This window comes from Anthonomus grandis, chromosome 16 (genome assembly GCF_022605725.1).
Source record: "Anthonomus grandis grandis chromosome 16, icAntGran1.3, whole genome shotgun sequence".
NCBI lineage: Eukaryota > Metazoa > Arthropoda > Insecta > Coleoptera > Curculionidae > Anthonomus > Anthonomus grandis.
The window spans coordinates 10,180,895-10,203,505 of NC_065561.1; the positions used below are offsets into that span (position 1 = coordinate 10,180,895).

At 34.4% G+C, this 22,611-nt stretch overlaps 1 protein-coding gene across 1 annotated transcript in view; it reads right to left on the bottom strand.

The window, feature by feature from the left end:
- LOC126745796 (piggyBac transposable element-derived protein 3-like) overlaps positions 1 to 6,371 on the bottom strand; it is a 36,579-nt gene extending 30,208 nt beyond the window's left edge. The window contains exon 1 of the mRNA XM_050453801.1: positions 6,175 to 6,371. The gene's annotated coding sequence lies outside the window, so the exon portion shown is untranslated. The remainder of the gene's footprint in view (positions 1 to 6,174) is intronic.
- Between the last annotated feature and the right edge of the window lie 16,240 nt (positions 6,372 to 22,611).

Genomic DNA, 22,611 nt, shown 5'->3' on the forward strand with positions numbered 1-22,611 from the left:
GTAAAACAATAATTGGGTAATAGCTTAAAGAATTATAATGGTTCTCACTTAAATTTTCCTTTTTTTATTACATTATTTTGGTTATTATAAAACTTAATTTGTGAAAAAATTCAAATAACTTATTTTTTCCTAAATAATGCAAGTATTTATAAGTTTTGGGCATGCGATGTCTGTTGGGTTGAGGCTTGCAATACAACATGATTTATGTTCTGTGCTGATATATGAGGTTTTGTGAAATATTGCTATTGGTCTTTTTTATGTTATGTATCTCTGAGAATTTAAATTTATAGCCATATTAAGAAATTCTAAGAGTGATCTTTACAACTCCAAGCAATTTTGCTTAACATCTTTCATAAGACTTCCAAGTTGGACACCTATTGGCTTGCTTGTTCAAAGCTTCTGTAAAATTTTTACTAATTGATAATTTAAGTTTTTCCAGTGCACTTCTTGAGTTGATACAGCGGGCTTTAAAGCATGTTCTTCTATAAGTTTAACTTTATTTTCCAGGTTGACAATATCGCTAGCATTCGATTTTAATTATTTGAGCAGTTTACGTTCCTCCTCATTGGATTTGACCTGTTTATTTAGCTCCTCAAACTTAGCCCGATTATTTTTCACTTCCCTCTCGCAATTAGAAAGACACAGTCTAACATTAGACATATTTTTAATGGTTGAATTGATGCAGTTAGAGCAAAAGTGCATCAGTGATCTGATCATGAGGATCCGAACGCGAACTTCGGATGCGCTTACCCTACCACAACTTGCGCATATTACGTTTTGGCATATATCGCATTGAAATCCAAATATTGCGATTTATCCTCCTTAAGAACATAGTCCTGCTTGCATTTATAGCAGTTGTCCATATTAGGAATTCAAACTTACAGAAGAAAAAGAAGAAGTGACGTTTGATACTTTGCTGACCAAGTGTCAACAGATGACAAAAAGAATGACAGTTGCAATTAACCTTACTTTTCATATAGTTTTGGCGGGAAAAATCCGCAAAATTTTTGTGACAAAACTCGATTTTGAGAAGTCATTGTCAGTTCTTCTAAAAAAACTAAACAATCAATGCACCGAACAGTACACCATAACGCCAATAAACACTAAAATACTAATTAATTGTTACAAAAAAAAAAAATTGCGACGAAAAAATGCAGGCAAAAGGTATCTAAATACTCAAGAATTAATCGACAGATAATGATATAATAAATTTTACAGCCAGTTTCTTTCTTATGAATATTACATTTTTTAATGAAATCCTGGGTCATTAGGTTCCCATCCAAAATTTGTTATTAAAGAAATACTACTGTAACCCATATGCACCTTTTTAGGATATAATAAATTTCCGGAATAGCTGATAAAGAGCAAAATATAATTGAAGTTTTTAAAATAAAGGCTAAAGTTTCATTTCTCCTTCTGCCTGTGAATTGAAACAATAACGCTGCTTACTTTGCAGAATAGTTAATTTTGCAAATAGAGAAATGATCAATATACTATATCTAATATATTTACGGATGCTAAGGTAAATTCAAAACAGCCCGGTAGACTTAGCATAGATATATTGCATGTTACCAAATAAACAAACTTTAGTTAGTATATATGAAGGTCCTGAGAATTCGGTAACTCTCAAAGGGCGTCCGCTGTTATTAAGAGACCGTTAATGACAAACATAGTGGGGGTGGATGAATCTGTTTTGCATAAAGTTGAATTTCTACCCCAATATAATTAATTCACGCAAGACTGCACATCTATTAAATAAACATTTGTAACTGTAATATAGCAAATTTTATTTAATACTAAGCGTAAATGAGCTAAAGAAAATCCCCTTAATGTTCTAAAAAAGTATAGTATGCTTATTATGCTAAATATATAATGTGTCTAGAAAAAGTTCAACGTAAATTCATAAGATACATTGCTAAAGGCAGCCACACACATAGAGTTTTTTCCTCAAGGTTTGGACTGCGCAGTTCAAGCCTTGAGTTTTTCCTCAACGTTTGTGGTGAAAACCTTGAGGCTGCCGACGGACTGTACAGTCCACAAAATCCTGATCGAAAAACCATCGTGAATAACTGCGCAGACTTGTCTGAACAGGCCAAACTCGGCATGTGTGGTAGTATCGTAGGGTAATTTATCAGTATATGAGTAGTTTTTGCTAGATTAATATCGTGCGTGATTACAAAACTATGAGCCGTCAATTTGTAGAAGATTTTATTAAAATATATGAAAGTATAGTACCACGAGAAAGAAGACCACGACAGAAATAAAAAAATGCGGGATATGCAAGATTGGCAGAGAAATTAAAAGAGATTGAGCCGAATGCTACAAAAGATGCTGTGATCAAAAAAATAAATAACCTGAGAAGTGCCTATAGAAAGGAAAATAAAAAAACTTAAAGACTCTTTGAAGTCAGGAGCGTCAAGTGACGACGTATACAAGCCGAAGCTGTGGTACTTTCGGATGTTAAGGTAAGCTTTTTCTGCATTAGTATTACTATTATTTAGCTCGCTACCGACCGACATAGTTTCTCTGGTTAAATGCTTACTAACTTGTATTTTTATTTAGTTTCCTAGGTGATCAAGATATTGCTTGAACAAACCGCTCAAACTAAGACAGCGATAATGATGATATCAACGATGACATTAACACCCAGGTAAGTTTTTCAAAAAAAGGGTTTATAAATCAGGCTCATATTTTGAGAATCATATATTACGCTAATTACTGACTGAACTAGACGTGTGATGTTCACAATATCGAAATACTTATATAGGGTAAACAGTACAGTTATCGGCACTTTTTTTTCCGTATAAAATAATAAATAGTTTTATATTGGGTTTTTTAAATATCTATCATAAATAAATATGTATTGGGAATATATTTAATAATTAAATCGTAAAAGTATGATTAATATAAGATTATATGTATTATTGGCACTATAAAAAATACCATTGGCACCTCAGGACATAGTGATTGGCACCTGGTGTACGGTTTGAGATTTCAATGAAAACTAGGTATACCTACATGGATTTACTTTATTTTTATTTAAATTTTAATATTGAAACCGAAAAGTGCAAATTTATAAAATCACAAATTTAATATTATTGTGTTACAGCTAATTATATAATAAATTCCATTTAGACATCTAATTTTAGTATATTACAACAGTCTTATTACAGCTTACTGGTTTTTATTATTACACTCTTTAATACAGCCATTACATATATATTTGTTTACTATCGGGGGCATATTGTTATGTTTTCTTATACAATGAGGGTGAAATTGTCCAACACAAATAGCACATTTTTTACCAGCCTTTGCTTCCGTTATATTAAAAGTGCAGATATACAAGACCGATGGACACTTTTTTATTCTCAGGAAAATCATTTTTTTCATTTTCAACAAAAATACTTGCATCGTCTTTTTCACTTTAAAATAAGTTCCTCACATGTCCTGGTTTGTTATTTAGGGTATTTAATAGAATACTCGAGATAACATTTATTTTATTTAATACAGGTTTCTGCTGCATTATTTATGATATTTGACTTGGGTTTTCTTGAAAGGTTTCCTGTTTTATTGTTAGGATTTGTTTTTTTTTAATTTTCCTTCTGTGTAGCCTTTTCAAGTCTTATTTTTTCTGTCTTCTTTAGCTTCTTCTTCCGATTTTTTTTTATTTAATTTTTTAAGTTGAATCTTTTTCCATTCCTCCGAAATCAGCACAAAAGGTAGTTTTTCAGAGTTTCTCTTTCCCTTTCTTTCAGGTGTTTCCGGCCACATAAGATATTTCTTTATTTCTGGAGTTTCTTTTTCAATCGGTGTGGTAACTTGTTTTCCAACTTCACTTTGTTTTATACATGCTTGATTGATATCTACATTTACTTCCAACTCATTATCAGTTGTGTTTACTTCTTGAGAAAAAATCGATTTTTCCATTAAAATGTTAGATGGAGAAAATATAATTGGAATATCCTCCAAACTAAACACCTCGACGTTATCATCATGTTTATTTAAATTACTCACATGATTTTCATTTATTTCTATAGGACTTGTCATTCTAACTTCTATGCTGTCTTTATTTTCATCTGTCTTCTCTAATTCTCTGTAATCCTGAATTTCATTAGATTCTTCCAGTTGCATTTCTTCGGGAACTTCTCTTGATTCCAGTGATACTGCAGTAATATGATCTGGCATAAACACTTTGTATATATTGTAGAGGGCACATAAATTTTCATCTTCTGGAGGATTATTTAAATTTTGCAAAAAATCTATTTTTTGATCCCCAATAATTTCTTTGAATTTTAAAAAGGAAAGGTTATTTTTTACATACATTTTGGGCGATTCTTGTTTATGACTTTTTGACTTTCCCAAGCATTTAGAATAATCTATGGCTAAAGGATCCCAGGGATAAATGCCGCAAGCTCGAAACCCTTGAATCACTACTTCTGGCTTTACCTTCAAAATTGCTTCATTTAAAATAGGAGCGATTTTATTTTTAGTAAGAGATATTGAAGGATTTTCCCTTCTCCAAGCTAAAACTCCTTTTCTCCATAGATCTTTCAATGGTTTAAATGCAGAAACATCTGCAGGTTGGAGAATCCTGGTTGAGTTTGGATACAAAGCTACTAAAATAATTTGTAACCTTGTGCAAAGGTCACTAACTTTGTATGTTAGATGAGTAGTATGTCCATTTACAAATAAAATGATAAGGAATTTTGAGTTTTTTTTTACAAGGTTACTGTAGAAAACATTGGCAATATACTCATAAAAGAGCTCAGCTTTTATCCAACCATTGGGAGAGCAGCCTATTCCCCATTCACTTGGAATATTAGTAGTAATGTCAGCTGACAATCTTTTGTAAGGAAATACCATCATGGGAGGAGTGGTTTCACCTGCAGCCGAAAAAGTGAACAAAACTGTTACTGTTGACTTTGCTTGACCTCGATCTACTTCATAAACATTTCGTGTACCAGTTGGAGCTAAAACGTTTTTTGTTTTCGGACACAATTTTGTCTCGTCAGAGTTAAAAACCCTTTGGGGATCATTCAATATGTCCATCACATTTATTTCTTTAAAATATTCTTCAATCTTAGCAAACCAGCCCTTTATATCCTGTTCGCTCACTGTAGCACTGGCGGTAGTAACTGGTTCAGGTTGTCTTTCAGTGAAAACTGGATGACGCTTTAAAAAACTTTTGTACCAACCGTCACCTGGATAATTATCCTTAAAAGGGTTTGGCCTAGGATTTTTTTTCAAAAATGCTTTGACACTGGCCTGAAGGTCCTCCTTTCGCTGAGGAAAACCTTTTCGAACACTTTCTGTTACCCATTTAACTAGGACATTCTCTTCTTCCTTTATCAATACTGCAGAAGGGCCATGACCAGTTTTACAAAACTTTTTACTTAACCGGAACTGTAGGGTGGCACGTGGTATACCAAATTTTTTAGCAGCTTTTTTTTGGTAACCCATTTTTAATTTCTTCTAGAGCTTTTTGCAGGTTTTTTTTCATTATAACTTTTGCTATACTTTAGGTCCTCTCTTACTTTAGGCATTTTCTATAAAAAAAATACCTAAGTAAGTGAATGAGTATCAGAATAGTATTATATATAGTGAGTGCCGCAAGTAGACAATTCACTTCTATAACTTTTTTTTGTTTTAAAATTAAGAAATTGTGACATTTGGTTTGTCTCTGAAAATTACTTTAATTTTATTAGTTCCCATTAATAAATAAGGGCCAGTATGCTTTTGCCCATTTTTAGAAAATATTAAAAAAAAATAATAAAACCCTACTTGTTAGTTCCAGTTAAATAGTAAGTTTTAGAAAAGTACTACCTACCTAGGTACCTATTCCATTAAATCTCAATCTAATTTAGTTATATTTGCCAATCTCGATAGTTATTGGCACCCAAAAATACAATAATTGGCATAGTGCCAACAACTGTATTTGGTTTATAATTAAAATATTATAATTAATAAAAAAAATCATTAAACACAAAATATATAATAAAGTACAAATCTTAAAAATTTAGTTATTGGCACCTAGTGCCAATAACTATCATTTAATCAAATCTTCTATACAGTAATTGGCATCCTAGTAAATAAACGAAAAACGCGGGAAAAATTAGTGCATCATGCATTTTTTAGCACAATAATGTCTGTTTAATTCATATAACTCACATTTACCTTTTTAGTTGTATTACACCTCCTTAAATATCGTATCACAAAGGTGCCAATCACTAAGACTTTAACAATATTTAGCTCAATATCTTAAACACCACAAGACATAGGCTGTTGACTTTCAAAGATGTATTTGAACTGTCAAACCTGACGTGTGGAAATTACCACTGGGAAATAAACAATGTTGCCAGATTATATTAAGATTCGAAGGATTTAAAGATTTTTATTAATAATCTTAATAAAACACTATTTCTGAAATGGGTGCTAATAACTATTAGAGTGCCAACAACTGTGCCTATTACTCTACCTACATTCTATCAAAAAAATCCATATGTCTTTCGATAGAATACTTATAGCTAAGTAGGTATTTCGATATTGTGTACATCACCCGACTTTTACACCACAATGCAATTAATAATTGCATCTAACTAAATAACACACAACACATGCCTATAGAGTTTTAAATGAAACTCAGTTGCCACGGCACTTGGGCTTCATTAGCAAAATAGTTCATAAAATCTTCTCTCACTTTTTTGCCGCACGAGCCATGTCTCCTAGATTGTTTAGGTTTAAGCCATATACATATACATTATTTGCCTCATATCCTGAAGTAGTTGTACCTTCATGTGCATTTTCGCTGTCGAAACATTCCGAAGGGGCATAACAGCTGGGTCGAGTTTTCATTAAATAATTGTGCAGGACATAGCAGGCCATTCCCACATCTTCAATGTTTTTGGGTTTCACATTGATTGCCGTGTGAAATATTCGGAATCTTGCAACCAAAATACCAAATAAATTTTTGACAATGCGCCTCGCTCGCGACAAGCGATAGTTATATATTCTCCGAGCCTGTGAAATAAGGTCAGCTTGTCTAAAAGGTTTCATCATATCTTTTCTCAAAGGAAAATCATCATCCGCTATAAACACATATGGCGTAGTTGTATTTGAGTTCCTAATTGTACCTGCTGGAGGTATAGGCAGACGATTATTGGAAAGTTTTTCGAAAAATTTGGTATTCTTTAAAACACCGCCATCTGAAATCCTACCGTTAGTCCCAAAGTCACACAATATAAATCGATAATTAGCGTCAGCTATGTCGAGTAGAACCATGCTATGCCTTCCTTTGTAGTTATAGAATTCGGAGCCACTGCCAGCAGGCGGTATGATATGTTTCCCATCCATAGCTCCAACACAGTGTGGAAAATTCCATTTCATTTCGAAATCATTTGCAATATTTTTCCACTCTTCTTCAGTCTGAGGGAACTGAAACAATAAAACCAAACTTTAATAATGTATGGAACAGTATTATCTTTATAATATGTTAACCATACCTCGCAACTATGTTAACCATAATTGCGAGGTGGCACCTTTTGAGACAAAAATAACGGTAAATGTTTAGGGTCCCAATAATTGAGGAGATATGCATGCGTGTTTCCATTAAACTGACGAAAAACAGTGTACGATTGTTAAACGTGTTTCCTTAATTGTTTTAGGAACATTAAGACGAATTATCGTAAAACGAATCATTCCAAAACAGTGAAACCCAATATTACGTAATTACTACGTAAATTCTAAACAATAACTTAAAAGTTATTGTTTAGAATTTTATTTGTGGAGAAAAGACTCTCGTATTAACTTTTCAATAGAAAAATATTAGCAAGGTTTTGTTTAAATAAAGTATTGAAAATATATAAAAATGGTTGATTAAATCAAGGGTAAAGGATTGGTGGAGCCTCTAGTTACTTAAAATACCTAGTTCAAAAATGATAAGATTTTCATTCATGGCTGGGACACACTGTATTTAATCATTATTCGTTTACAGTGGACGACTGCAAAAGAGGTGGAAAAACATAAAGGACACATTCGAAAGAAAGAACCGAGATCTCAAAAAAACTGGTTCTAAAGCACCTTCGTTCAAGGAAGGGAAAACATGGGCCTTGCAAGGAAGGCTGTCATTCCTTCGCACATTAGAAGATGAGAGTGACCAAGTAAATAGCAATAAAATCAATCGCTTTAAACGGTTTTTATAAATTCAGTTTTTTTTAAGTACATATTTAGTATTGAAATATCAATAAAATTGATACATCCATTTAGTTTTCAGAACTTTCTCCAACATTTGAAGAAGTTGAAGGGGCCGATGAAATAAACAGTGAACCTAAAAACAAAGTTGTTCCTGAGCAACAAATACTTGAAACCTCCCTCACGTCTCGACCACAAGTCACTTCATGTGCTGGAAGTACACATTATAAAACAACGCATCGTAAGTCACCCGAAAAAAATAAAAAAATTAATTATCGAGAAAAAAATTGTCTTACTATGGAGAAAAGGGCAAAAAGAGATATCACGATGAAAGAGTTATTGACAAAGGAAGAAAAAAATGGCATTAGTCTCTTTTTTCAAAGCATCGCTAAAACGGTACAGAAATGTCCACCACATTTACAACAGCGTGCTAAGCTAGAGACTCTACAATTAGTTTCCCATATTGAAACGGATATGTGGTCATCACGTCCAGAGAGAACACAACTTAACATGATTGCTTCTCTATTATCTTTGAGCAGTGCATACTCGGATATTAGCAGACCTCCGTCTTCAAGCAACCAAAAGGAGTTACACCGTGTAGTAGCTTTATCTGAACCTTCACCAGAACTGCATTCTCAACACTGTACTGATATCCAGGGTATTTTTGGATCGGCTTCAAACAATGGTGATCCAATTATTATATATTCATATTTTACAAAATAGGGTTTTTTATGTAGTGTCTTATTTTTAATAAAAATATATAAAAAAATCTTGTTCCTTAAAACTACACCTACGTAGGTATATACCTACCTTAAATTTAGAGCGAGTTTCTCTTCTGCTTTGATTGGGTAAAGATTGCAGTTCATAGAAAACTTCTTAATATCTTCTTAAATTAAACTTAACACAAAATCAAACTGAAGTTTAGAAAAATTCTGCAAACTTTTTGTCGTCAGCACACAAATGATTTGTAATCAATACTTTGAAGTATCTTTCATTCATTCTTGATTTGAAGATGGGATGTTTGGGAAGTCTTGGTAAATTTAACATTTCTAACATGTCTTCATCGTCAATTTCTTCCAGCAAAAGATATTTCAACATCAATTTTTTATTTTTTCTTTTTATTACACTCATCGAGACACTATGTCTATAACAGCTTACTGACGAATGATTACAAATTTTAGCCACAGGTTGTTCCTAGAACATGCCGACAGAATACGCGCTGTAAGCAAAACGCTCCGGCTAGCGATCATTGCTAACGATTAGCGTCGCGCTATTATCGCAATAGTCGCTCCAAGCAAAACGTACCTTATAAATTTTAAAGAAATTTACACATCATCGAGCTCAACAAAATTCAATTTTCTAAAATACAAAGCACTGTTCGGCATACTAGAAATAGAGAATTTATTTATTTATCGCCAAAGTTCCTTTATTCAGCTTTAATGTTTTTTAAAGGCTTTTTATTCTAATATAAAAAGTGCCAGTAAAAAAAATCTGTGTTAGTCGGTGGACTAAATTAAGTGGTATTATAAATTCCGAAACTCACACAGTTCACTTTTCCATCCTCTTGTAATTGAATTGAAGGGCTCTTCGGAAACCTCCGTGCGGTCTTTTGCTGATGCAACAGAAATGTCTTTGATATTGTGGGGTTGCTTTTCGCAGTGCTTGGTAATTGAAACCTAATGCATCTATCTGTAAATTTATTACAGGTATTGTGTTTGTATCAAATAATGACAAATTAATTAATAGAGTCACATAATTAGATATTAATAATTGTATAGCTTTATGTAACTATAATTCTAACTTTATATAAGAGGATAGTTAGATATGATGGAGATAAATGCTGTAGATGGCGAGCATATATATTTTGATGGTCGTGGCTCGAGGATGCGATAGCTGGGACAAGAGCTTAAATGAAAAGCGGAAACAAAATAAAGCCACTGTTGTCAAATGTAGCCTTAGTAAAGTTTAGATTTTCTAGTAATAGTAGTAATTTTAATAACTTTTTGTGTAGAATAAATATGACCTAAATTTATACAGAGTGACTGAAATTCCACTGCTATTGCTAACTTTTTTATTTTTGTTCTTAGGAACGTGGCTAAGTCTGAAAAGTTAAGACATTTTTTCAGCCGATTAAATTTTACCTATAATAATTATATAATTAGAAACAAAATTCCTGTAAATATATAAGTTTGGAATATAGATAAAATATATATACGTCGCAGCCTTCTACTGTAATCGGTCATTATGTGAAAAGTCTGACCTTTTCATGAAACACTGCCAAACACTGAAACAAATAATTAAAGACTATAAATTTTAGACGTTACGTGTAACGTCAGCGTGCTTCGGCCGCTTGATGAAAACGAGAAAAATTACGTTACGTTAGATGGATTACGCCGAATGCATCGCGCCGTCTACGTGACTTCCCCACCACCTTAATACCAAGAAATTACACAAGACCGCGACACTACCCATTCGTTTTATTGAATGCGCGCGTCTTCTCTTTTTAGTCGACAATAAGCATTAGGGAGAGCGTTTAGCGCTCTAAATATAATACAGTCCACTTTATTTTACTTAGTTAGTAGTAATATTATTTGGTTAATAGCTTTAATAAAGCTACACAATTATGAAGAACTACACCAATCTTTTATTTCGGCTTATTGGACTCAAACATTGGTCGTCTTCGAGCGGATTATATTGAGACTTTTTACACGAAGACTGGATTTAATTCATTGGGAAGAAAATTGGAGCAGCGTTAGCATTTTATGCAAGGAGTTTTTTACGAACGTGAAGCCAATTAATACAGGCTTAAATACGGGAACGGTTACATAACACAGTACAGGGCTGAGTGCTGGTCCATACTGTTACTGAATGCTGAGAACTGGATATTACTACATAGGAACGCCGGAAGTAAGGTCTTTATTTACAACGTGGGGAATACGATTTATTTGGACATTATACACTTTCCCAGAACAATAATTTTTGTGTTTGTGTTTTGACTTTTTTCTCAAATTGAAATGGTGTTTTAACTAATATCTGTGTGCTAAAAACTACTTAAGTTACGACGTTTAAATAGATTTTTTTAAATTTATGTAAAGAAATTGAATTGTCTCTGTCAATTTTAGTTTTATATTAATTTGTACTTTACGTTCCATACTACATCGTACATATGTTTGCATGCTGGTTATATTTTTAGTAAAAATATTTACATTTGTGGAATAGATATTATATGGTTGGTGTATATTAATAAGCTAATTAGTATTTAACAACGAGTTGAGAATATTTTGATTTAAGTTTGGGAAAATACGTATGTAATTTTGGTATTTGATTGTCCACTAATTTGTTAAATAAAATGGGTGAGGAAGATAAAACATTATTGGTACAAAAAAGAGGTAGGATTAAAGCAAAAATAACCCGGTTGGAAAATTATGTAAATTTACATAAAAATGATTTATCTATAGATGTTAACGAATTTGTAATTAGGGAATCTATGCTTGTAAAAACTTATCAAGACTATGAACATGTTCAGGAACAATTAGAGGAAATTGAGGGCAGTCAGGAAAACGATAGGGTAGAAGTTGAAGTACAGTACACATCATTACATAGTAAGCTAGAGACAACAATTTTTAAACGATTACAAAATGTAACTGGTGGGGTGTCAAGTGGGTCAGCGAATAATTTAGATACAGGATCTTTGGGAGTTTCGCACTCAACATTACCCTCTTCTCAGGTCAAACTGCCAAGCATAAATATTCCAATTTTTACAGGTAGATATGGAGACTATAGATCTTTCATTGAGTTATTTGATTCTCTAATTAATTGTGATCAATACCTTAATAAGGCGCAAAAATTCATTTACCTCAAATCAGTTTTAAAGGATGAACCACTATTAATGATTAAGGATCTACAAATTACAGAAGCGAATTATGATGTAGCGCTAGACATTTTGAGAAGAAGATACGATAATAAATTAATAACGATTAACTGTCATATTAGAACTTTAATAGAAGCACAGGTTTTAAAAGGTGATCCATCATCCTTACGGGATTTTATAACAAAGGTTAAGCAAAACTATAATGCTCTTGCAGCTCTTGGGGTACCTGGGGAGTCATAGGACTTAATTTTGGTTTACGTAATGGCGTCAAAATTAGATTTTAACACACATCGAGCTTATGAACTCGAGCGCGATTATACACATTTGCCAAATTTTTCAGACTTCTTATGCTTTCTGGATAAACGGTGTTTAGCTCTGGAATCTTTGGCAAAACCAGAGTATAAGCAAAGGCTAATAAAGGCTAGTTGTTATGCCTTGACTGAATCAACAGAAGTCACAAAAAATAAATGTATATGTTGTAATTTTGATACACATCCCATGTATAAATGTTCCAAGTTTCAAAGGTTTGATATAGCACATAAGCGGGAATTTATAACTAAAAATCGACTTTGTTTTAATTATTTAGGGTATAAACACACGGCGGCTAATTGCAAATCAGATGGTTGTAGGATATGTAATGGAAGGCACAATTTTTCGTTCGATGAAAAATATCGTAAACGGGAAGATTATCAAGGGTCAAATACAGATTTGAATAAATTGAAGGGACAGCAAAAAGACAATGGGGTTAGTAGTAATATTAGGGCTCAAGAGAATAATATAGCACCATCCGCATCAACAGCGTTGGTATCCACTTCGGCGGAGATAAGTTTTCCTCCATGTTTAGTATCCAAGGTAGATAGGCGGGTTCTCTTAGCTACAGCAATAGCCAATTTGGTTTGTCATGACGGTTCAAGAGTACAAGCTAGAGCTCTTTTGGATTCGGCGTCTATGTGTTCAGTCATTACAGCACGCATGGCAAATAAACTAGGGTTGCCACAAAATTCTATTAATTTTCATATTTCTGGGATTGGGAAAAGTGATGTTCAGATCACAAGTGCTGTCAAGATTGAGATCGAATCTCCATCTAATTCCATGAAAAAGATTTCTACAGTTTGTGGTATAATGCCAAGGGAAATTAATTGTCCTTTGCCTCAGACTTATATTGATAATGGTTCGTTGAACATACCTCGTGGTTTGGATTTGGTTGATCCTACATTTGGTGTCCCAGGTAAAATAGATCTGCTACTTGCAGCTGATATTTATTTTGATATAATTGATGGTGGTATTTTAAAATTAGGCGATGGGTTACCAATTCTCCAAAATACATTATTTGGATGGGTAATAGGGGGGAGCATTTCTAAAAATTCAAACATCATTTGTTCAAATGTTATGGTTGCCTTATTTTCACAAGGTCCAGATCTAGATGTATTGATCCCACAATTTTGGAGGTTGGAAGAGGTCGCGGGTAAAAGACATATGTCCCCTGAGGATAAGGCATGTGAGAATGTTTATTTCACAACTACTAAAAGGTTAGAGTCTGGTGTTTTCGAGGTTAGGTTACCTATTAAAGCTGAATATACTGCTCTCTCATTGGGTGACTCTCTTACTATGGCTACAAAAAGGTTTTTATCCTTGGAGAAGAAATTCCAGAAGGATCCAGATTTAAAAAGGGAATATATTGCTTTCATTCAGGAATATTTAGAAATGGGTCACGCAAAGGATATTAGTGATGATGCTAGGCTTTTGGAAAAACATAGGTATTATTTTCCTCATCATTGCGTAGTTCGGGAGGACAAGTTGACTACAAAATATAGAGTAGTATTTGATGGGTCAATGAAAACTAATTCCGGGTTAAGTTTAAATGACATCTTGTTAAAGGGAAGCACGGTGCAACCTGATTTATTTGATATTGTTGCCAGATTTCGAACATTTAAACACGTTTTGTCAAGTGACATTCAAAAAATGTTTAGGTGTGTGAAAGTTCATCCGGAAGACAGACTTTTACAAAATATTGTTTGGAGAGACGATCCATCACTTCCCATACGTCATTTGGAGCTACAGACAGTTACTTACAGAACCAAATGCAGTTCATTTCTAACAACTCGCTCATTAGTGGAATTGGCTAAACAAAGTAAAGGATTATATCCATTAGCTGCAGAGATTTTGTTGGAACAGACATACGTTGACGACAAATTAGGAGGAGCGAATACATTAGAGCTTTTATTTAAACTTCAAAATGAGCTGAACACACTATTAAAGTCAGCAGGATTATTATTTCATAAATGGAACTCAAATAAAGATTCCTCTAAGGTGTTAGGTGTTTTATGGGACCCAGTTTCGGATTCATTTCGGGTATCAGTACCAAGAGTAATTTAAAAGGATAAATTTACCAAACGTGAAGTTTTGGCCCTTATAGGACAGATATTTGATCAAATGGGATTTGTGGGTGTTGTAGTAATCGTAGCTAAAATCTTTATGCAGAAACTGTGGGTTCAAAGGCTTCAATGGGATAACATCTTACTGCCAGATTTATTAATCGAGTGGTTGAATTTTTATAAGCAATTGCCACGGTAAGCACAAAGCGATGGATATTTGAATCTGGGGAAGTAAGTACTATAGAATTAATAGGGTTTGCGGATGCAAGCATGGTGGCCTATGGCACTTGCTTGTACGTTAGGGTGTTATACGATGATAATAGAGTTTTTTGCACGCTAGTTTGTTCAAAATCAAGGGTCGCACCCCTCAAAACAGTTTCTCTGCCTAGGCTGGAACTTTGTGGATTATTGCCTTTGGCTCGGATGTATGACAAGTTTAAATCATGTATGAAGTTTAAGTTTAATAAGGTCATTCTGTATAGCGACTCGAAAATTGTGCTTGTTTGGATGCAATCATCTCCATCACGTTGGGCGACATTTGTCGTCAACAGGGTATCGGAAATTCAGGATTTAACTTTGGATGCTGAGCTAAGACATATCTCATCAGATTTAAATCCAGCAGACTACATATCTCGTGCAATCGCACCTAAGGTTTTGTTGGAATGTAAGGTTTGGTTTCATGGTCCAGACTTTTTGGCAGATCCAAGTTTTTTGCATCCAGAACAAATAAATTTAGAGATATTCGCATTGCCTGAGGAAAGGCAGGTTTCTCATTTTCAGGCAACAACTCTTAATGAAGGAATATTGTCAAGGTTCTCTTCTTATAATAGAATGTTACGATGTATAGCTTACGTGTTGCGGTTTTTAGCCAATACGAAAAAGGATAACTTAAAGGTTTTCGGTCATATTTCTATAGACGAGATTCCTAAGGCTCGTACTTGTATCTTTAGGATGGTTCAGGAAGAATATTTCATGGAAGAAATCACACTTCTACGGAACGGGGAGCCTCTGCCACGAAATAGCGTGCTTTTATCTCTGGTTCCTTTTTTAGATTCTAGTGGTTTGTTAAGAGTAGAAGGACGGTTAGAAAATGCTCCTCTATCATTCAATGCTAAACACCCAGTTATTCTTCCTAGTAAATCACATGTTACTGATGTAATAATTAAAAGTGAGCATTTAAGGTTAGGTCATGCTGGTCCTAGAGCAGTTCTCAATAGCTTACGGCAACGTGTTTGGCTTATACAATCTTTGAGGTAAATAAAATCTATTTTAATTAAGTGTGTGAAATGCCACAGGTTTAAGACGGTTTGGTCAAAGCAACTTATAAGTTTGCCTGTTGAGAGAACACAACTAAGTCGTGCATTCTTGCATACAGGTCTAGATTTTGGAGGACCAATAATGATAAAGGAGTCAAGGTTGCGCAAAGCACGTGTAACTAAGGTATATATTGCACTCTTTGTGTGCATGGCAACAAAGGCCATTCATATAGAATTGGTTACGAGTTTAGGGACCGAGGACTTCATTCTTGCATTAAAAAGATTTGTGGCTCATCGTGGGAATCCTACTTCAATCAGTAGTGACAATGCTACTAATTTCAAGGGAGCAAACAATTCTTTGAACGAAGTTTATAAATTTTTCAAAGAGCACGTTTGTGAAATTCAAGACTTTTTATCTACTAAGGAGATTGAATGGAAGTTCATCCCTCCTAACAGTCCACACTGGGGTGGTCTGTGGGAGGCTGGTATTAAAAGCACCAAGTACCACTTACAAGGGTAATTGGGAAATCGATCTTATCATATGAATGTTTATACCCTGCATTGACTCAAATTGGGGCAATTCTCAATTCGAGACCGTTACAGCCAATGTCGGACTCAATTTCCGATTTAACATGTTTGACACCAGGACATTTTTTGATAGGGCAACAATTAACTTCATTTCCAGAAAAAGATGTGTCTAAATTATCAGTTAATCGTTTGAATATTTGGCAACACTGTTCTAAATTGCGACAAGATTTTCGGAAATTATGGTCGACAGACTACTTAAACTTACTTCAACATCGTCCGAAATGGAAGGTTTCAGAATCCAATTTGCAGATTGGTGATTTAGTAATTGTAAGAAAGGATAACGTGCCTCCTCTAGAGTGATGTCTCGCAAGAATTTTGGATGTAATGCCTGGTCGTGACAATAGGGTTCGTGTGGTCAAGATTAAGACGAGTAATGAGTAATAGGTGAATATTCACCTATTAGGCCTATAACAAAATTAAGTCCATTGCCTCTACAGTTGGGTGGTTCTGTTGTTGAGGACGAGTCCTCAAAGGGGGGAGAATGTTAGAGTTGCGAAACATATTTGTTTAACGCCGGTCCTAATGGATTACGCCGAATGCATCGCGCCGTCTACGTGACTTCCCCACCACCTTAATACCAAGAAATTACACAAGACCACGACACTACCCATTCGTTTTATTGAATGCGCGCGTCTTCTCTTCTTAGTCGACAATAAGCATTAGGGAGAGCGTTTAGCGCTCTAAATATACAGTCCACTTTATTTTACGTAGTTAGTAGTAATATTATTTGGTTAATAGCTTTAATAAAGCTACACAATTATTAAAAACTACACCAATCTTTTATTTCGGCTTATTGGACTCAAACAAATTGTGTCCAATCGACATATTTTAATTCCAAAAATACGTGGCAGTTCTATGTTCACGGATTATTGGGGCAACCGGTATAATGTTAGATATACAGTGTGGCACAGTTAGCTTTTTAGAAAAAATGTTTCCTAGAAAAGTTTTATGGGAAGCATTGTACTTTCGCAGGAAATTATTCTTAGCTACACAGGGGGTTCTATAATAGCGAGGCACAAGAAAATTTTAATTATTTAAGATTTGTTTCTTTATTTTTTCTAAAATAGGTTTCCGTTTTAGGAAAAGAAAAGAAAGGCGCGAATACTTTTTGCTGCAGACACATGATGTTATGACCATTTCTGACCAATCACATTTAATAAAGAAACATAAAAGCGAGGATGAAATCAAGTTTGTAGTGGCGTACAAAGATTTATTTGAGAAATTATGCGATTATCATATCAACAAAACAGTGCACGGGGGTTGCGTTAAAATGGAAGTAGCTCTCAAAAATAAATTGAGTATCCCACGTCCGGCCATAGAATGTTTTGTTCAATGCTGCAATGAAAAGAAACATGGCAGACAAAAAATTGTTGTACGTCCCATTGTAAGCAAAGATTTTAATGAAAGAGGGCAGGTGGACCTGATAGATTTCCAATCGTCCCGACAAGCAATTCAAATGGATAATGAGTTATCAAGATCATGCCACAAAATTCGTATTCTTACGACCAATGGAAACCAAACGTGCCGAGGAAGTTGCTTCCAACTTATTAAGCATTTTTCTGTTAATAGGAGCCCCGAAAATTCTCCAGAGCGACAACGGTCTCGCGTTTGTAAATACTTGAATTAAAAGAGTTATGGCCTGAATGCATTAGAGTACACGGTCGTCCTAGACACCCCCAGAGTCAAGGCAGAGTGAACGCTCAAACCAAGACGTTGAAAACATGATACGAGCTTGGACACGAATAGCAAAAGATTGTCGGTAGGGCTTCAGTTTGTGCAAGGGCAAAATAATATCTCATTTCACAGAACAATAGGACGGTCTCCGTATAAAGCACTCTTAGACTGTGAACCTAAAGTTGGTCTATCTTCTAGTAATACTCATTCATCTGGAGAACATCTTCTTTGTGGAACGGGCTTCTACCTCACATATTTCCCGACGCATACAACCTGCAGCGATTCAAGATAAATGCCCACAAATATCTTCGCGCAAGCACCACTCCAAGAGTGACATAGGATTTTCCTCTTGTGCTTGTGTTTAAAATAAAAAAAAAAAAAAACATCTCTCAGCGCTTGCAAAAACATTAACTTCCGAAGAAGAGCTTATGAAAATTATAAATAACGAAGAAGATTCAGTTGTCAAAATATCGGATGCACATGAAAGTCTCGCTGATGAAGATACCGACATTACCAATATTGTGTCTTGCTCGGAGGAAAAAAGATGTGAAGAAGCAATTTGCGAAAATTGTTTACGTGTTGTTAATATTACTGAAGCTTGTCAACAAGGATCTTTAGTACTGTGCAATTTATGTTCCGCTAGCAAAAACATCTCTGAGGAACGCGACGAAGCTAGAAATAAAACTGAAGAAGCAGCCAAAAAAATGTTGAGCAATTGGGCAAAAAAATTTCCGACTTTCAATGTAGGTGATTGTGTTTTGTTAAATATTCCTAAAGTCGACAGAGGTCCAGGAGATTCCATGAATATCATTTATTTAATAATAGATCAGAAAAATGGTGTAAATCAGGATGCAGGTAAACACGGTAATATAAAGGGATGGTTTGGTGCTGAAAGTCTCACTGTTATGGGTTCAGCATTTCTTAATAAAGAGGAAATCCCCTTGGAAAAATCACTGAGCTTAAGAGAGGCTGTGTCATTAGGATCAGGTGGTCAAGGCTTTCTTAAATGTTCGTGTAAACCCAGCAAGCAACAGTGTACTAAAAATAAGTGTATCTTTAAAAAAAATAGCGTACTTTGTAACAGTCGGTGCCATAATAGCTTGCCGTGTTTTAACAAGTAACTTCTCATTTATTTACTTTGATTAATATATGTGTGTTTTACTTTCTTTTATATTTTTGCTCTCGAACTGTAGCTAGCCTCTATTGATTATTTTTGTAATAAAATTTAATTTGATGTAAGTATGTGTGTTATTTCGTTGATGTTAATTCAGCAAGTGCAAAGTAGATTCGAAGCGTTACATGAAACGTCCAATACAGTCGGACACCTAACGTAATTTTGCTCGTTTTCATCAAGCGGCCGAAGCACGCTGACGTTACACGTAACGTCTAAAATTTATAGTCTTTCGGCGTAACAGTTATCTGTTTCAGTGTTTGGCAGCGTTTCATGAAAATGAATTTTTGAGTAGAAAAATGCATTCTATTAATTATTCTATTGAATATGAAGAAATAATAAATAATCTACTTGTTTAATAGGGTGCCATTGATTAGAAAAGGGTTCTAATCAATTGAGGCCCTATAGACTGTAAAATTTATAGGTTGCGATGGTTCATGTACCTTTGGACGGTTTTACACCACAGCCTGCTGACTTAGCACGAAAAATATAAAAGTGATTGAATTAAATTAAAAGTAAAAAGACTTACCTAGGGATCAATCAGGATCAGGATAACACAGGAGGTTTTTGCGGAACGCCGCGCGAACACTGGTCGTAGAAAATGGTTTTTAACAGTAAGACGATCTAGTACCGAGTGTTTTTCACCTCGATTCCCCGCGTCAGTCTTTTCGGTACTTGCGTGTGACGTATTATTTGGGTATGTACTAGGTTTGTAGTAAAAGTAAAGAATAGCAAGTACGGAGATATTATAGGGAGAGGCAAGGAAATAAGGCAAATCTCAACATTCATTATGTAAAACAAAAAAATATTAACAGCAAGAAGCGATACTTTGAATGCACTTAAGAATATAACTTACAGAACTAAACTAAACCAAACTAAGTATAAAACTAATCAATAAAGTGAAATTGAGGTGACGATAAGAACAGAAGTGATTGTGTTTAGTATGTACGTGTAAAATAAATCAGTTGACTATTTTTGTGCATTAAGTATTTTATTTCTTACATTAGCAAACAGTAACAATGCTACAATACTTACTAATGAATTATTTCACAGTTAATTTATATTTTAACTTTTGCGTGTCTTTAATAACTACCTGTTCACCAATAATAACCAGTTTGGTGCAATAGCGTTTCATACATCAAACTGTCAAAGCAATTAATGAACTACCCAAAAACTCTTTAGTTGATTAATGACAGTGTAATGCGATTCCATTAAGACCTTTCTCAATACGTAATGAAGGTCGGTGATTACATCCTAAAAGGATATCAACATAGCCATCGTAACGTAAAGAATCATTAAATAAAGCTGTTAACATTTTTATGACCCCTTTAATTGTACAACCTTTTGCCTTTACTTATGAAATTTCAGCTCGGATGTCAATAAGGTAGGTTATACTGGATACCTGGGCATGCACTCATATCACGTCATTTACTTATAATAATAATAACAGTATGTTTATTTTGCAAATTTACAGATATAAATAAAACTAAAAAAGAAGGCAAGAACAATTTAAAAAAGATCGTAGTTTAGCTCCTGCGAAAAGAAAAGAATGCCAAAATTATAAGTGATTGAGGAATCATCAATGCATCACTGATCACAACACCATCTATTTAGTTCTCTAAGAGTTCAATAGCAAGTGCCTAAGTTTTCTTTTAAAAGAATTATTTGATAAATAACTAATAGTAATATTTAATAGCGCAAGTTCATGAATATAGAATTGAATAGCTGAAATTTAATGTTGTTGTATGTGAAAGATTACAACAAAAAGTCAGCTTTATGATGTGGTGCGTAATTAGCTCTTTAAACTTTAAATTTAAATTGTGCACATTAGAACGGTATTTTACTTTTTTAATTAAGTAACGAGGACATTTTTTGAGTATAACATTGTGAAATAGTACCAAGCAGTGAAGCTTGTGACTGAGTCATGTTCATTGACCATTTTACGTGCTTTACGTGCTTTGTACTTATTGTCTATATACCTCCTGCTAGTAGCAAATGGGTTTATGATATGGTGTACGATTACTTTGAAACAATGCAATATTTGTGTGACAAGAAAATATCTAATTTTCTTAGTCACCAGGATGACTCTATTGTGAGATCAACTTTGGCATTTATGAATATAATGAAATTCGTACAATGTAATAACGTTCTTAACGTCAATGGAAGAATTCTGGATTTAGTGATAACCAATTTGTCTGAGTCTGAGAGTAAAAGTGTGAAGTTCATTTGAGTAGTTTTTCTTTCGTTGAATATGATTTTTATCATCCTTCATTAATTATGAATTTTACGGGTAAATTACCTCAGACTAATAATTTCACCCACAATTTACTGGTACAGAATTGTTTCAATTTTAGACGTGCTAATTGTTCCATGTTATATAGCTTAATTTAAGCTGCTGACTGGCAGGAGTTGTTTGCCTCTTTAGATCCTAATGTATCTTGCTATCTCAATGCCACGCAAATTGCAAAGAGGGACATGATAACAAAATAACTAATAGCTTTGACGGTTGCTAGGATATTTTTGACATTTAAATAAGGTAGTTGTTCTGCCGTTGCTTTATTTTGAATGTTATGGAGCAATTTACGTGGAATGAATTGGCAGATATGCATTTAACCCTTGGTGAATCCAGAGGAAATGCTATATAGGCTCGCGCGATTTATGCTGAACGTTTTTCCAATCGAATGGTCCCAGAGAGCAGATTTTTTCTTAAGGTAGACAGGAGTCTATGTGAGAGAGGACAATTACAAGTAAGTACCTACTTAAAAAAAATAAAAACAAAAAATAAAATGTACTTTTTGTTTTAGGTGAACCCAGGCATAAGAGTTCGTGCAAGACCTATTCGTGATAATGTTGATTAGGAAATACTTCACAATATTGAAGAGGATCCAAAAACAAGTACCCGAAAAATTGCTGATCACCTGGGGATAAGCCAAACGTTGGTTTGGAAAGTTTTGCATGATAACCACCTTTATCCATTTAAAAAACAAAAGGTTCAGCATCTGTTGCCCCAAGACTATGCTAATAGGTTCGCGTTTGCCACTTGGTATCTTCAACAAGGGGCTGAATATCCAGACATTCGCCAAGCTATTTCGTTTAGTGACGAATCAACGTTTTGCCGAAAGGGACATTTCAACCCAAGAAACAATCATGTTTGCGCTGATGAAAACCCTCATGCTAAATTTATCCGTGGCTACCAACAAAAATTCTCTGTGAATGTTTGGGTAGGCGTTGTAGGGGAGAACTTGATTGGTCCGTACATTTTGCCAAGACGTCTCATTGCAGGGAATTATTTGATTTTTCTTCGAGATATACTGCCTGAACTTTTAGAAGATGTGCCATTGGATGTTTGGCAAATAATGTGGCTTCAACATGATGGTTGGCCGGCACACTATGGTCGCGTTGTCAGGGAATATTTGAACCAAAGATATCCTAGACGTTTGATTGGGAGGGGAGGCCCAGTGGCTTGGCCAGCGCGCTCCCCCGATTTAA